The sequence below is a fragment of the Haematobia irritans genome, chromosome 3 (genome assembly GCF_050003625.1).
Source record: "Haematobia irritans isolate KBUSLIRL chromosome 3, ASM5000362v1, whole genome shotgun sequence".
Classification (NCBI taxonomy): domain Eukaryota; kingdom Metazoa; phylum Arthropoda; class Insecta; order Diptera; family Muscidae; genus Haematobia; species Haematobia irritans.
In genome coordinates, this window is record NC_134399.1 from 119885431 (window position 1) to 119904345 (window position 18915).

Sequence of the window (18915 nt, forward strand, 5' to 3'; positions counted from 1 at the left end):
AAACATATTATGTTTGCGACAACCCAACTATAAACTATAATATGTTTGATGCAACCATAAATGTTTGGCCCCAAAAATAACATGTTTGTTGCAAACATAATATGTTTGCGACAACCATAATATGTTTGCAGCAAACATAATATATTTGGCACAAAATAACATATGTTATGCAGCAAACATGTTATGGTTGCAGCAAACATAATATGTTTGGTGCATAGCATATTATGGTTGCCGCAAAAATATTATGTTTGCAACAAACATGTTATTTTTGACGCCAAACATTTTTGGTTGCAGCAAACATATTATGGTTGCAGAAAACATATTATGTTTGCAGCAAACATGTTATTTTTGGGTCAAAAATTTTGCAAGTTGTTTTGCAACCATAATAAGTTTGCGGCAACCATAATATGTTTGCAGCAAACATGTTATGGTTGCAGCAAACATAATATGTTTGGCACCAAAAATAACATGTTTGCTGCAAACATAATATGTTTGCTGCATCACATATTATGGTTGCAGCAATCATAATATGTTTGCTGCAACCATAATATGTTATGCAGCAAACATATTATGTTTGCAGCAAACATGTTATTTTTGGTGCCAAACATATTATGTTTGCAGCAAACATGTTATTTTTGTGCCAAACATATTATGTTTGCTGCAACCATAACGTGTTTGCTGCAAACATAATATGTTTGCTGCATAACATATTATGGTTGCAGCAAACATATTATGATTGCTGCAACCATAATATGTGATGCAGCAAACATATTATGTTTGCAGCAAACATGTTATTTTTGGTGCCAAACATATTATGTTTGCTGCAACCATAACATGTTTGCTGCAAACATATTATGGTTGCCGCAAACTTATTATGGTTGCAAAACAACTTGCAAAATTTTTGACCCAAAAATAACATGTTTGCTGCAAACATAATATGTTTTCTGCAACCATAATATGTTTGCTGCAACCAAAAATGTTTGGCGTCAAAAATAACATGTTTGTTGCAAACATAATATTTTTGCGGCAACCATAATATGCTATGCACCAAACATATTATGTTTGCTGCAACCATAACATGTTTGCTGCATAACATATGTTATTTTGTGCCTAATATATTATGTTTGCTGCAACCATAAAATGTTTGCTGCAAATATATTATGGTTGTCGCAAACATATTATGTTTGCAACAAACATGTTATTTTTGGGGCCAAACATTTATGGTTGCATCAAACATATTATAGTTTATAGTTGGGTTGTCGCAAACATATTATGGTTGCAGCAAACATAATATGTTTGCTGCATAACATTACAAACCAATGCTGTTGTAAAAGTGGATACTAACACCTACGAAATAATTTTAAATTAAAATGTCGTTTCTGCACAGATAAGGCAGTTTTGATGTGATTTCTGACCGATAACTACTTCTCATTTTCCCATTTTTTCATACGGGTAGGAGAGAATTTATAGATAACAAAAAGAAATACACGCAAGTTTGTTTAAATAAATCAATTTATTTTCATCAACATTTTTATTAAAACAAATTTGTTAATTGTGGTCATATTAATTATGTATACATTATTTCAGTTCGTAAATGTATTAAGTTGAAATAAATTGATACACGAAAAAGGAGTTGAGAAACAATAACTTTTGAAGTTCATAATATTTTCTTATAAAATTAATTCTACATATTATTATTATTATTATACTCAAGCTTTCTAGACAAGGAAGACGAAGAGATTTTGATTAGTATAGTCGGTTAGGTAATTGGGACCTATCCAATGGTGGTAGTTTCGTTTTGGAAACCCGAACGGTTTTCGCATAGTGGTCCCGTTGATGTAAATTCAGTCGGAAAATATTTTTCAATTTTCCGCTTTCTGAAATACTTTTCTAATGAAATTATTTCGAATTTGAATAGTGCGCACTAAGACCTATCCAATCGTGGTGGTTTCGTTTTGGAACCCCGAACGGTTTTCGCACAGTGGTCCCGTTGATGTAAATTCAGTCGGAAAATATTTTTCAATTTTCCGCTTTCTGAAATACTTTTCTATTAAAATTATTTCGAATTTGAATAGTACGCACTAAGACCTATCCAATGGTGGTAGTTTCGTTTTGGAACCCCGAACGGTTTTCGCACAGTGGCCTCGTTGATGTAAATTAACTCTGAAAATATTTTTCAAATTTCCGCTTTCTGAAATACTTTTCTAATGAAATTATTTCGAATTTGAATAGTACGCACTAAGACTTATCCAATGGTGGTAGTTTCGTTTTGGAACCCCGAACGGTTTTAGCACAGTGGCCTCGTTGATGTAAATTCAGTCGGAAAATATTTTTCAATTTTCCGCTTTCTGGAACCCCGAACGGTTTTGGCATAATTGTCCCTTTTTTTGTTAAACAAAATTTTAATTTTGACAGTTTTTAAATTATTTTTGTGAGAAATTTGTTAGGTCCGTCTTTAACGAATTCTATCAAATTCCATTTAAAAATTCTTAGCGTTTCCAAAAAAATTATAAATTTGTAAAATTAGATTCGAATTTAAAAAAATAAATTCGAATTTAAAATTGCTTTGAAGGTGCTGGTTTGTGTCTCGGCTTAGGCCTCTGCCGCAATTTTAAATTCGAATTTATCTTCACACACATTCAGATTTCTATATAGCTTCCATGTATATGTTTTTCCGATTTGGCCAAAAATGGCCAAAATATCCACATTTTCCTTATAAAATCGCCACTGCTAAGACGAAAACTTGTAAAAGTGACTGAAATTTTCCTTTATCTCTAATACATATCTATCAACCGATAAATCATAAATACACATTTGCGAAGTTGCCTCAAAATTGGTTCAGATTAAAATGTTTCCCATATTTTTTTTACTAACATACTCGTAGTGTACCATCCCAGGATTTGATGTAGTATAGAAAATGTGGATTTACAAAGTGGTGCAGTGTATAATATAGTCAGCCCCGCCCGACTTTAGACTTTCCTTACTTGTTTTAATTGGAAACATATTGATGATATTTTTTATAACATCCACTATATTTTTTATGACCAATGATTGTCATGACCAATATTTGTCTGAGACCCCATAAAGTATATACATATATTCTGGGTCGTTAGGTTAGGTTAAAGTGGCAGCCCGATTAAGTTTTAGGCTCACTTAGACTAGTCAGTCCATTGTGATACCACATTTAACTAAAAGCACCTATTACATATGGGCACTTCTAGTTTTACCCACTGAACTTTCTCTATTGTTTTCTTTTGTTGAACCAACCAGATTGTTCCAAAAACATTAACAGACTGCTAAAGTTAACGTTTTCCAGGTCCGCCAGTAATCTAAAGCTATATGCCCCTAAAATTTGCTTACGCCTTACACAAAAGGCAGGACACTTACACGAGAGGTGTTTAATTGATTCCTTTTCCTCAGCATCATGACAGCTCATACAATAGTCATTACACTTCGCACCAATAGTTTTTGCAAATTCGCCTATCATGCAGCGACTTATTTGGGTCGTGGTGAATTTCTGAGTCGATAATGTCCGTCTGTTGAAATCACGTAAACTTCTGAACGAAACAAGCTTTCGACTTGAAATTTGGTACAAGTAGTTGTTGTTGTAGCTGTTTCTAATGTAGTTTCATCCATTTTGTTCTATGCTTGTGTAGTTCAGCTGGTAGCCAGATCAAGGAACTCTGCGACAAGGATGGGGTGTGTCCAGAGTGATCTGGTAGTGAGACGGGTAGGCTTAGCTGGGCAAGCAAAAAGGTGACGAGTGTCATGTGTCCCTTGAATACATATGGGACACACGTCAGCTACGCTGCTATCAATCACTGATAAGTATGAATGAAGGCGGCTGCACTTGCCTGATCTTAGTTGGGCCAAAACTACCCTTGTCTGCCGTGGGAGGTCTCTCTCCTCCGGTGCAATGGGCGGCGGTCGGACTCCGAGAACAGGATTAACCTTGTAGCTTCTCACCGCTTCAGCTACAGTATCCTCATGAATCCTGTTCAGACCTGTCTGGTATGCTGCCTGATCTAGAGGCTCTCTTTTGTAACGCTGGATCTCTGGCTCTAGAAGGTGAAGATCAACCCTTACATTCCTGGGTGGAGGTTGTCTATCCACAAGATGGTGATTCGGATGACAACTTCGATGGCAACCCAAGAGGTACTGCTTTGACAACATGTAGTTGTGTCGACGCACTGGGATGATCTTGGTCTCCGCATAAAGGTGATCCAGGGGTGTACTGCGGAGACATCCTGTTGCGGTTCTAAGGGCAGCGTTCTGACAGGTCTGTATGTTATTCCACTGCGTATCGCTCGTTTGAGGTGTCCACACTGGCGCTGCATAGTTTACCACTGACCGGCCAATTGCCTTATATGTAGTTAACAAGGTTTCTTTGTCCGCGCCCCAAGTGCTGCCGGCAAGCGACTTTAGGACCTTGTTTCTACCGCGGAGCTTATCACAAATTGCAGTGGCATGGGCGGACGACGTATAAAGGCTGTCGAATGTGACCCCGAGAATCTTGGGGTAATTTGTTGTCGGAATTGTTTCGCCATCGACTCTGACATTCAACTGCCTGCGTACTTCCGCCGTCCAGGATTTGGTGGGAGATATCCTCAAATTTCTTGCAGTGAAATAACTGGTAAGATCAGCGAGGTAGACATTTAATCGATCGCAAATGTCATCAACAATGGGCCCGGATGCCATGATTGTGCAATCGTCCGCATAACACACAGAGAACAATTTGGTTGGAAATCGGTTCTGATAATGAAAATTCTACATTTAGAATTATATATTAGGTGTGTCAACCTATTTTCTTTAATGCAATCATCTTTTCATGCTTACTATCATTTGGCAATCATTTCAATAGAATTTCGTTTGTGATACAAGACAAATGGTTGAAGCAACAAAATCTATATATTTTGAAGCATTTGTTTCGAATTCTGTTGGCACAACCAACTTTAAATAAATTTCGTAACTGCCATTTAGCAATCAGAACTGGCATACAGTATTCACAACCGAATCCTATTTGAAATATTTTTAAATGTCACTTCAATTTCTGTTAATTACTTGGTTCTCAAAGAAGATATTTTTTTGTTTGTTTTTCAATTAAACGTAACAAATGACGATTTTTAAAGCGCTACAAAGTGGCATCCACAATGTTATTCCAAGCATTATTTTGAGGACGTAAGTAAAAGATACGTAACGATATACACACAGAAAACAAATTTGTTGGGACAACCAATTCTTTTGCCAACCGATATATTTGGTTCCAGCTACTACCAAGAAATAACTGACATAATTTGTTACTACAACCAACTGTTGTGTGACATAACTTGAAACACATTTGTTTGGATAACTAACATATGAGTAGATGAACCATATATTGGCAATCACAACCACTTCGATTTATTATGTGATTAGAACAATCAACTGTTGTCTATGCTAATAATATGTTGAATTATCGAGGCAACCAATATTTTGGTATCAGTACTATTTGTTTAGCACGAAAACCGTGCAAAATTTTAAAGAAAACTCATTCAAAATATTTTAAGTTTTTAAATTAATTTATTGTGTATTCATAAAAACGGAAAATAAAAGCATATAAACATTAAATATTTAGTAATCCCAAACAACAAATTCTTCGCCAGTAGCGGATATAGACACATGTGACCAACAATTTACATTAATTTTTTTAAAGTCAATAATAGTATTAATACAGTCAGTAGAACTTATTTCATACGCAAAATAGTGATTATCAAAGTATAAAGTTTTTAAAAGCTTAGCTTCTTACATTGATTGACGGTAATAAATATGGCAATAATATAAACGCGACCTCCTTTTTGTTTCCTGCATAGATTTAATAATATGTTGGATGTAAATTATATTATCATTTGACCATGAAACATACTTTCAGACAATCCTTCTATTTTGTCTAGAATTTTTTTTGCATTAAGATCCTTAGTTTTGCTCAGTCTTACAAACACTTTTGAATATAAATTATCCCAGACTGCAATGCTGCTGCAACTTGGATAAAAAGTTGTTACGTCGATCTTAAAAAGTTCAAATATTGATATATCATTAGAGTTGAAGATGGGAAACAATTTTAAATAGTCGGATGTAGGCAAATCACTATTTTGCAGTAAATGTTTTCTCTCCGACATGCAGTTAACCCATTTGGAAATATATTCCTCATTTAAGATAGTATTATTTTTAACGTATGCGAAATCATCGGATTCATCTGAAAAAAAAAACTAAAATATGTCGAAGGCGTTTAAATGTTATATCAAATTTTACCGTTAAATGAAATAATCCCACTATTTTTAAATTGGTATGTTCGCCGTTTCAATAGACCTGATTTACATAAACGTTTTCTCAAATTATTAAAGGCATCGTAAAGTTTTCCTGAGGCTCGCTGGCCAAAATTTGCTGGACAATAATATATATCTTTTGGTTCCTGTGGCAGAATTTGTATTATTAAATCCGTTAAAAAAATGTAATCGTGGCGTGTTAATCTGCAAAATTAATTATTTATATTGTTAAATTTATTATTATTATTCGTAACTGTCAAAAATTTCAATTCTCTAATTTTGATTTAAACGGTTATATTTTAAGAAGTAAACTTGGACTAATTACAGCTCTGACATCTGATTTACATTAAAAAATGGAAGGTTAGCCTGGCCTACCACAGAGTTTTAAGAGGAATCTTATGGTAATGGTCGGTTATACATAAATAAAAATATGTACATATATACGCTTTAACTGCATAGTGGCGCAAGTGTCACTTCTATTATTTACTCGAAATTGATATCTTTTTGCAAGATATACTTGATTATTATTTTTGATAGCTTTGTTCTATCTGAATTATCGATATTCTATATCTTCTAGCTGCCAAAGAGTCTAAAATTCGAGAAGTTCTGGAGTGAATAATAAATAATAAATATTTGATAGCGTATACATTTAAGTTTATTAAAGAAGCCACTTTCACAGATCCCGTTAATTCTTCACACACTTCTTTCTCTGTTTCTAGTGCATTGTCTAATTTATAGTTTGCAATATCTTGCACATCGCCTTCATTTTCGATTTCATACACCAGATCTTCGTAGTCAATGGTTTCATCTGGAGATACCAATATGCAATAGTATAGAATAAATTTCTGATTTCTAGGATATATATTTCTAACCTTTTTCGTATTCGATAGCTTCGATAAACCATCCTGGAACGCATCGAAATTGGTTTACATAGTCCGCTAAAATATCGTCTGATATTTGTATTTTATTCGCCCCGTCCATGAAATATACAAATCCATTTATTTTAAAGTGATTTTTGACTAAAAGTGGGACGAAATAAATAAAAATGTAATTAAAGATTTTGTGTGAAGAAAAAGGGTGAATTGTCTTTATTACATATCTACTTAAATTTTGTACGAACATCATAAAAATCATTTGTTATTTTGAGCGACATTTTTCAAAGTTTTCTGTAGTGGTCAAAAGTACTCAAAGGGTTAAACCCTAACCGATAGCTCCAAAGAGTCATTGCTTTTAACTTGTTCCATATATCGGGCAATAACTTCAAAAACATTGGTGCCCGCAAACATATGAATTTGTAGCAAACTACGATAACTTAAATACCGACCAACTTACAAACCTATATATCTTCTACGAATTTCAATAAGTTCCCTATTATGATGATGATTTTTTTTTAGCTACGCTATTGACAAATTTCTTTTTCCACCGATTTTTTTAGTTAATTTGCGATTTTAACCCTTATGATATGTTGGGGTCATTTGATGACTCACGTCGTATTTTTCATCAGCGCATTTCTTACTGATGGAAAGTAAATAAAAGTTCTTAGTGGCCAGTGCATGCCCCCAACATAATATAAGGGTCAATGGTGATATAATCTGTACTTACTTTCTTTATGGATTGTTTCGGCAGTCAGGATTTCTCCAGCTATTTTTAATATATCTTTTTTGCCTTTGAAAACAACATTTAAAAACATCGCCATGGTATATAATCTAAAGAATGCAAAATATATAAAATATTAATAACGTATTTAACACACATATATGTTAATAACGTATTTAAAGATTTTACTTACCTCAGATCCAATTCGAGCACAGAATTTAATGATGTTTTTTTATATTTTTGTATTTTGATTTTTTCCAATTGACGACAAACAGATTGTCAAACATGTTTTTTTATTGAACATGCAAAGTATAAAAGAATTGGGTTAAATTTGTTTTCGCATGTGTGATTTATGCGACTTGCAAAGAACATTCGAAGCCGCTTTCGTGGGTATAAATTCTGTGATTTTCTGCATGATATTTGGTTACAAACTTCGACTTCTAATTTTTTTTAAATTATAAGCTCTATAAGTTATAGCACCCAAATGATTGTTGGAGCAACAATACCTACAATTTCCATTTATAACTTCGAATCTGTTATCACAACCAAATTATTTGTTCTGTTGATACTTTGAAAAAACAAATAAGTTGTCATGACAGAGTAAAATAGAACAAATATTTTTTTACTTGCATAGATGTAGAATAACTAATATTTGGTCGTATGTACTACCATTTGGTACCATTGATACTTTTTTGGTTATTCTAACAATAAGATAAAAGAAATAACTGACAAATAGTCCACACAACTAAATAATATGAGTTCCAACAATCTATCTGTTATCCTGCTCGAATTCCAACCAATCATTTCTCTGGGTGTAGGAGTGGATCATTTATGTTGGGTATATTATAGGGCATAAAAATCATACGTACCCAAATCGGATTTAATGACATATATCCAGGATGCTTTGTGTACTTGGAACCTCACAGAGATGTCATTGTGAATAAATTGGTAGGTTCTGAACTGTTTATATAAACATGAGTGCACTAAAATCTAACTAATCTTATTTGATTTATTTTTAAACAATAATCCAATATGTCAACGTTGTACAACAGACACAAGTGGATACAAAGGGCCATGGGCCAGATTATTTTTCATAATGCCTAACACACTATCGGGACGCACTCAGCAATAAGAAGAAGTTCATCACTTGTGGTTTCAAAATTGGCTTGCTTGTCCAAACGTGTCTGTAGGCACAGACCAAAATAACTTATAGCGACCAAAAATAACTTATATGCAAAAATTAGTAATACGGGTCCATTTTTATGCATTTTAATATTTAAAAAAAGTCGACTTTCAACTGAAGGTCATAATGGGATGTGTATTAAATTTTGTTTGCCCAACCGCCAAAACATTTTAAGGACATTAATTGTTATCATACATTGTATTTAGCTATACATCTTTAATACAAATATTTAAACGTATTTAAATCAAATAAAAAAATGAAATTTAAATGAAATTAATTTGTAATTGGGGATGGGTGACACAACCAAATGAAGGGAACAACGAAAAATTCCATCGTCTGATACAACCAACTCCATATATAGTATTAGTTGGAGTTCCCATATTTCGATTGAGTCGACCGAATTTGTTGGGTGACACAACTGCCAACTGATAGTTGGTGCAACTGCCAAAAGGAGGTTGGCAATAAATTCGGTTATCACAACCAATCTGTATTCACATGTGAAGACATAATCTCGACGCCGTCAGGAGGGGGTGGAATCGAGGACAGGTAGAGGTTAAACAGTGCCGGAGATATCACCCCGCCCTGGGGAACTCCCTGTTTAACTCTACGGGGTTTTGACTTCTTGTCCCTGAATTCCACGTACACCCAGAGAAATAATTGGTTGGAATTCAAGTACGACAACAAATAGATAGTGGAGACCTACAATTTTTAGTTGTTTGGAATAAATGTTAGTTACTTCCCTTGTTTAATGGTTTCTATAACCAATATAATAGCTGTGTGACTAAAAGTTCGTACACCCGACCAAATATTGGTCGTTATTTATATATTGAAGTAAGCAACCATTTCAATTTATTCCATATTTGTGATAACTAATTTGTTTTGCCAATGTGTCACCAAACCCAACAGAAAGTCTGTCTGGCCAATAAGTTGGTTGTGTTAACAGATTTGATAGTTATAAAGGGAACTTGTTGCTATGGACTACATATATGACAACAAATAATCTTTTGTTTCATTAATTATATAAAATTTTAAAAATCAAGTTAAATTTTTTTTTTCAAGGTAAGTAAGATAAACATAAAATTGCAACTCACTCTTCACCATTTCTCTTAATTTCCATAACATATGTAGAGATATCTTAGCAAATGTGACCATTACCGAGGTTGGGAAAGGTAAATATAAGGTTTGTCTGCCTCATCATCGGTCTCAAAATCTCAACTTTCCCCTGCTGCCGATATATAAGAAAAATTTCATGAGTCTGATTGAATCCCAAGTCACACTGAAAATTGATCACGTGATTGTGAGTGGTCGAACTAACAAAGTTAATGTATGGGCGTGAGAATTGGCGGAAGTTGGGAAAATCCATGTTATTCATTTGCTATGGGACGCTTCCAATGATGATAATATGGTACTACAACAACAACTGGAAATATTTGATTGTGCTTTTGAAGATTTTGCAAATCTCCACCTTGGCTATTTCATGGGGTTATCTTTTACCCTTCATAAAAGGCTTTTTACAAGATCCTTTTTGATCAATACCTACAATATGCATTAATATATAATAAAATAAAAACTAAATGATTCCAACGGATTTTTTCTTTAAATTCGCAAGCATTGGTTATCGGGCAAATAGTTAGTTGTTTTAACAAACGAATGCAATTTTATTGGTTGTGATTGCCAATTAGACTATTAATGTGCCCAAAATGTTGTTCTTTAAACTATTTTATATACTGTTGTGTCAGACAACAATTGGTTGCTTCAACACATTTTGTCGGTTATATTCTGATAGTAGATGGGACCAAATAATTTGGTTGGCAAAAAAATTGGTTGGCACAACAAATTTGTTTTCTGTGTGTACACAGAGAATACAGATTGGTTGTGACAATCGAATTAATTGCCAACCTCCTTTTGGCAGTTGTAGCAACTATTAGTTGGCAGTTGTGTCACCCGACTGATTCGGTCGTCGCAACTAATATCTCATATGGTATTGGTTGGGTCTGCCAACGACATCGGTTGTAGCTACCTTCTTCATTCGGTTGTGCTGCCCAACCTTAACAATACTCATAGCCAAATTAAAAACTAATTCCTTCCCAAATAAATATTATATTTTATTTTATTTAAATATATGTATAATTGTGCATATAAATTTAAATACAATGTATTTGATATCAATTGATGCAAATTCACTTTATGATTTTTTTACTACAAATAAAATAAAAATTTATTAATAAATTGATTCTTATATATATTCATATAAAAAACAACTAAATACGACAGAAAAGTCGGCCGGGCCGAATATCACGTAACATATGACATGAACATCTGCACCTATTTAGCTGATTTGGACGTAAAATGGTGAAAATCGGTACTATTGTAACTGTAGCAGATTATAAACATTTACGGACCACCCCATTTGTGGACACATCATGTTGATTCTTACTATAATCTTAACGTAGAAAGGTCGGTTCGAAGTAAATCTGAAATACATTTATCAGAGTATAGAAACCTATAAATATGTATATGAACGTCAATAATTAGTCCAAAATACCTCAAAACATTTTTCCGACATCGCCAGATATCGCGAAAGTTCACATTTCCTTCGGCATGGATTTCTGTTATAAACATCTCTGGTCAGTATTTTAATAAATTAAAAGAAACCGATTTTGATTCACTGGTCAAATCATGGACTGGACGATGCTAGGGATAAATACCTGTTGAAATGTAGCAACGCATCTGTTTTATCATGCAAAGGAATTAAGAAAAATTAAACATATAGTATTACAAATTGGGGTGTATCCCAATCCGGTTTGGAGCATATAATGTAATCTGGACCTACCTGGTGTGTCCAACTTTTAACGTTGTTTTTGTAGAATCATGGAGGTACATTTTACACAGCTGCTGTTTCAATTTGTGATGTTATTCTGACATATAATATAACCTGGCTTCCCTGCATATTTGACTCACTGACCATTGAGGAAGTGTATTTATCATCTTATCTGTTACATACCGAATTCTCCAGATCATTTGGTGCATGCTTAGATGATTAAAGAATTACGGCAGATGAAAATTCTGCCGTTTTAATTTGAAGTCAAAAAAATAAGTCTCCTTTAGATATGAAATTAATATTTTAATAGAAATGACATTTGTAAAATAATTCAAATGACATTCGGTTGTGAAAACCGACCGTAAGTGGTGATAACTAAGTTACAGTTACGACAATTAATTACGGCAGGTCGTGACATCCGAATTCAAGCATAATTTTTCAAAGTAGAGATATTCAGTTCCTACAACTGTCTGTCGTCTATCACAAACGTGAATCCATTGAAATAGTAGAATCATTATAGTAAAGACCAACGTATGATTGCAAATATAGTACATAGATTGGGGTAATTGATATTTAATTATAAATGTAGAATTTTCATTACTTCAACCGATTTCCATCCAACCTCTTCTCTGTGTGTACGACTGGCGTCCACACATATAATTAAGAACCCAACGCTTCGCCCCTGCCGGTAGGGACGTGTTCTCGATGTCCTCGAATAATGTGGCATGGTTGACCGTATCGAACGCTTTCGATAGGTCAAGTGCCACGAGGACCGTCCTATGACACGGCTTGGGCTGGTTAAGTCCTCTATTGATATGTGTCGAAATGGCATGTAAGGCCGTCGTCGTACTGTGTTCCTTACGGAATCCATGTTGATGGTGGGCAGCTGGAAAATTCTCCACAAGGCTGGGGAAGAGTAGTGCCTCAAGTGTCTTGGCTACTGGCGAGAGAAGGGATATCGGTCTGTACGATTCACCTTTACTCGAATCTTTGCCTGGCTTCAGCCGTGGTACAAGTAGTTGTTATTGATGTAAGCCGGATGGTATGGGCCATATCGAACCACTTTTACGTATAGCCCTCCCCAGATTTTATCTCCGGAACCTCTTGGAGGAGCAAATTTCATCCGATCCGGTACGAAATTTAGTACATGGTGTTAGTGTATGGTATCTAACATTCATACAAAAATTGGTCAATATCGGTCCATAATTATAAATAGCCCCCATATAAACCGACCCCAGAATTGACCTCCGGAGTCCCTTGGAGGAGCAAATTTCATCTGATTCGGGTAAATTTTTCTACGTTGTTAATATAGGGTCTCTTAGAAGAGTAAATTTCATCCGATCAAGTTGAAATTTAATATGTTGTGGAAGTATATGACCTCTAACAATCATGCAAAACTTGGTCCATATCGAACCATAATTATACATACCCACCATATAAACCGATCCCAAGATTTGACCTCCAAAGCCTCTTGGAAGAGCAAATTTTATCCGATCAGGTTGAAATTTGGTACGTGGTGTTAGTATATGGTCTCTAACAACCATTCAAAAATTGGTCCATATCGGTCCATAATTATATAGCACCTATCTGGGTGCTGATTTTACTTTTCGAGCCTCCTTGATAGACAAATTTCATCTGATCCTGCTAAAATTTGGTACTAATCACGCAAAAGTTGGTACATTTCGGTTCAAAAATGTATATGGCCGCCATATATAATTTTTATATCCTTACTTTATATCTGGCACTCTAATAACCGCGCAAAATATGGTTCGTATCGGCTCATGATTTTTCATAGATTTCGATCATAGATACCGGTCAAGAACTGAATTATATAGGTATTTAATCTGCCTGTTTTGTCAAACAAATATCCCATATGAACTAACTTACAATTTAGAAGACGATGCTGAGAAGTTTAAATGAACCTTGCTATCGGCCAGTGTTGCCGCAACCCAAGCAATCCATTGTGGAGGGTACATAAGATTCGGCCTTGCCGAACTTATGACCATATATACTTGTTTTCTATTTACATGGATATTAATTTTATATATCAATGATCGATATTTATGATTTTCACATGTCTCCATTCGCATGCCCTATGACTAATGTCTGATATTTTTGTTATCTGTTCATCATTTATTGCCTATTATTATGGGAAGACTTATCTTTGCCATATGACTTTTATCATAAATCTATAAACGGAACCACTGTACCCGAAACATTTGAAAAATTAATAGAAAATAATGTATGGTAGAGATATAACATCACGTGCATGATGATAATATTTTGAGGATATTGCATTGTACTCAGTAGATTGTGATGCCATAGATGAAGAAATAAATTTCGAACAAGATCTATAAAAAATAATAATAAGCGAGAAAATCTTAAATGATTTTCCACTACGAGTACAGGCATACATCTTTTTCTTGAAATTTTATAAATGCAAATCGAAAAGTGAAATCTTTCATTGAGCTCTTGAATCGATGCTGGGCTGGGTTAATGTAATACTTATCTTTCACGGAGCCCCAAAGGAAGAAGTCGCAACGTGTTAAATCCCAAGATATCGTAGCCCATTTGGATCACCTCTTTGAGACAAAATACGGTCCGGAATCGTTTCTCTTAAAAGGGTTCCAAATCGTTGCGTATGTGACATGTGGTGCCGTATTCGTATCTACCATCCAAGTCGAACTATAAATATGATTAATCTTCTCTCAATAACGCAATACGTGATTGACCTGCATTGTCGAAAGTGTGAATGCCCCCAATTGTTCATTAAAAACACATCCGAAAGATTTGTTCATAGGGATCTGTCTAACTACTGGTCCAACAAAACTGTTCCAGGACTTCCAGGAGATACAGAGTGAGGCGCAAATTCGCCGTTATTCAGAAAAGAACAGCGCTTCTTATAAATGAAATCAGCACTGAGCTATGAAAAAAAAAAATAGTTTGTGGCAAAAATAAAAAAAATTGTAACAAGTAACTTTTATTTGATGATAAAAGTTTGAAGTTTTCGAGGACATATAAAAAAACTGTAAATGAGAACAACTTTTTCAAAATTTGTCTTCCAAACATTTTTTTGCGTGCATAACTAGTTTGATATTAGAATCGATTTAATTTATAAAATTTTGCTGTCAGGAATATCTTATTATAATAATAGAATTATCAATATTGATATCATCATGTTATAGAAAATTAATGTTCTATCACAATAAACATCCATAATGTGACTCATTTTCCTTATATGATTGGGGAAATACTACAACCTATAAGGTGTGAATCATACGATCTTATGGTTTATGACATTTTTTACACATGTCCATGATATGGACATGGATTTACTTAAAATTTAATATTGTTTAGTTTTTTTCCTTGTAATCTAACGTAAGGTAGTGTAATAAAAACTATTTGGATAATTTGTCATAACTCTATTCCCTGTAAGCTTATCTATTGTAATGCTTTGTCATTTTAAAATATTATGAATAATCGTCAAGCTGACGTAAATACAATATTAAATAAAAATTAAGGATTGTGGTATTGAATTAGAGAATTAAACGAAGGAAGTCAATCGACTTTAAGCATATATGTACAACTGGAATACAAATTTTATTTACATATTTAATTTCCCATATTTTATGATACCTTCAGATATAAATTTTCTGGAAAATCATCTAAAAATTGCGTTTTCTAGAAGCGCAAGAAATCAAAACGGGTTATCGGTCTATGCTGGGGCTATATCCGTCGCCACACACCATATCCAAGGCACCTATTTGTGGTCCTAAATATCGCTACAACGTTTCGTGTTTGGTTTCACTGTTAAACATCTTCAATTCGGTCTATAATTAGCAATGAATTGTCTTACAAACGATCAACGCTGTCAAATTATTGAATTTTATTCAAAATTCATGCTCATTTGTGTTCAGTTATGAAGCGTAGAATTGTCGCAGAATTGTCGATTTTGGTGTGAAGATCAGCCAGATGCATTGCAAGAGTAAAAGAGTAGAAAATCATGGTTGCCATTTTGGTTCGATCCAAATTTGGTCCAAAAAAATTATTAAATTTTAAATTTGGTCCGATGGTCGGACCAATTGGAATTTGGTTGATTTTGGTCCATTTTCGTCAAATCGGTAATTTTTCGAAGTTTTTAAAATTTTGACAAAATTTCTATAGAAATAAAATGTTAACAAAATTTTCTATAGAAATAAAATTTTGCCAAAATTTTCTGCCGAAAAAAATTATGCAAATTTGTTAAAAAAAATAAAAATTTTGCGTTAACTTTCTATAGAAATAAAACTTTGACGAAATTTTCTTTATAAATTAAATTTTGGCTAAATTTTCTATAGAAATTATGGCTTAATTTTCTATAGAAATGGAATTTTGACAAAATTTCCTAAAGATTTCCTAAAGATTGATACCTCAATAAGGGAGTAGCAAAAGTGGTTCATACAAATGCAAGAATATATGGATTGCGTAATATTTATGAAAACAATTAAGCTCTTTCGATCAGTGTGGCCATTTTAGCATTTATTTCTTGCATATAGCCGCAAAATTTGTGTTTAGCATTTAGCATACTTTTAACCTTTTCAAACTATCAATTTAGGATATTTAGCATTATTTGACTATTGTAGTATTTGCTGCAGTAATCGGTTCCTTTATTTTTATGTAAAATTCAGAAGGGTGCGACTTGAAACCACAGTTGCCAAGTTGGTAGAATTCTACCAAAAATGGTAGATTTTTTCCTGTTTGGTAGATTGGAAGAATTCCTGATGCTTTGGTAGATTTTGCAAGATATTCCTCTCCAACTAAGAGGTACTTCACAAATTTTCTATAGAAATAAACTTTTGACAAAATTTTATATAGCAATACCATTTTTCTAAAAAAAATAACATTTCGCCAAATTTTCTATAACAATAAAATTTTGACAAAATTTTCTATAGCAATAAAATTTTGACAAAATTTTCTATAGCAATAAAATGTTGACAACATTTTCTATAGCAATAACATGTTGACAAAATTTTCTGTATAAATAACATCTTGACAAAATTTTCAACATCAATAAAATTTTGACAATATTTTCTATAACAATAAAATGTTGACAATATTATCTATAGAAATAAAATTTTGAAAAAAAAAAATTCTATAGCAATAAAATTTTGACAAAATTTTCTATAGCAATAACATTTTGACAAAATTTTCTATATAAATAACATTTTGACAAAATTTTGTATAGAAATAAAATTTTGACAAAATTTTCTATAGAAATAAAATTTTGACAAAATTTTCTATAGAAATAAAATTTTGACAACATTTGCTATAGCAATAAAATTTTGACAAAATTTTCTGTATAAATAAAATGTTGACAAAATTTTCTATAGCAATAAAATTTTGACAAAATTGTCTATAGCAATAAAATTTTGACAAAATTTTCTATATAAAATAATTTTGACAATATTATCTATAGAAATAAAATTTGACAATATTTTATCTAGAAATAAAATTTTGAAAAAAAATTTCTATAGCAATGATATTTTGACAAATTTGTCTATAGCAATAAAATTTTGACAAAATTTTTTATAGCAATAAAATTTTGACAAAATTGTCTATAGCAATAAAATTTTGACAAAATGTTCTACAGCAATAAAATTTTGACAAAATTTTCTATAACAATAAAACTTTGACAAAATTTTCTATGGGAATAAAATTTTGACAAAATTTTCTATATAAATAAAATGTTGACAAAATGTTCTATAACAATAAAATTTTGAAAAAATTTTCTATAGAAATAAAATTTTGATAAAATTTTTTATAGCAATAACATTTTGACAAAATTTTCAATAGGAATAAAATTTTTACAAAATTTTCTATATAAAGAAAATTTTGACAAAATTTTCTATAGAAATAAAATTTTAATAAAATTTTATATAGAAATAAAATGTTGACAAAATTTTATATAAAAATAAAATTTTGACAAAATTTTCTATAGAAATAAAATTTTGACATTTTTATAGCAATAAAATTGTGACAATATTGTCTATAGAAATAAAATTTTGACAATATTTTCTCTAGAAATAAAATTTTTGAAAATATTTTCTGTAGCAATGAAATTTTGACAAAATTGTCTATAGCAATAAAATTTTGACAAAAATTTCTATAGAAATAAATTTTTGCAAAATTTTCTATAGCAATAAAATTTTGACAAAATATTCTATAGAAATAAAACTTTGACAAAATTTTATATAGAAATAAAATTTTGACAAAATTTTCTATAGTAATAAAATTTTGACAATATTTTTATAGCAATAAAATTTTGACAAAATTTTCTATAGAAATACAATTTTGACAATATTTTCTCTAGAAATAAAATTTTGAAAATATTTTCTATAGCAATGAAATTTTGACAAAATTGTCTATAGCAATAAAATTTTGACAAAATTTTCTATAGCAACAAAATTTTGACAAAATATTCTATATAAATAAAATGTTGACAAAATTTTCTATAGAACTAAAATTTTGATTAAATTTTCTATAGAATTAAATTTTTGACAAAATTTTCTAGAGAATTAAAATTTTGAAAAAATTTTCTATATAATTAAAATTTTTACAAAATTTTCTATACAACTAAAATTTGTACAAAATTTTCTATAGAACTAAAATTTTGACAAAACTTTCTATATAAATAAAATTTTGACAAAATTTTCTATATAAATAACATTTTGACAAAATTTTGTATAGAAATAAAATTTTGACAAAATTTTGTTTAGAAATAAAATTTTGACAAAATTTTGTATAGAAATAAAATTTTGACAAAATTTGCTATAGCAATAAAATTGTGACAAATTTTTTTATAGAAATAAAATCTTGACAAAAATTTTCTATAGAAATAAAATTTTGATGGAATTTTCTATAGAAATAAAATAAAATTAAATTTTTTCCAAAATTTTCTATACAACTAAAATTTTGACAAAATTTTCTATAGAACTAAAATTTTGACAAAATTTTCTATATAAATAAAATTTTGA

At 31.8% G+C, this 18915-nt stretch overlaps 2 protein-coding genes and 1 long non-coding RNA gene across 3 annotated transcripts in view; 2 read left to right on the plus strand and 1 right to left on the minus strand.

Annotated features, from left to right (window-relative positions):
- Positions 1-18915, plus strand: part of LOC142228697 (uncharacterized) — a 51768-nt gene that overhangs the window by 29511 nt on the left and 3342 nt on the right. The window lies entirely within an intron of this gene.
- Abca3 (ATP binding cassette subfamily A member 3) overlaps positions 1-18915 on the plus strand; it is a 177711-nt gene that overhangs the window by 29075 nt on the left and 129721 nt on the right. The gene's annotated exons all lie outside the window — the stretch shown is intronic.
- LOC142228698 (uncharacterized) lies at positions 5730-8086 on the minus strand. The gene is made up of 3 exons (XR_012720247.1): positions 7905-8086; positions 6289-6506; positions 5730-6232 (listed from the first exon to the last, which is right to left on the minus strand). It is a non-coding gene; the product is annotated as an uncharacterized LOC142228698 (long non-coding RNA).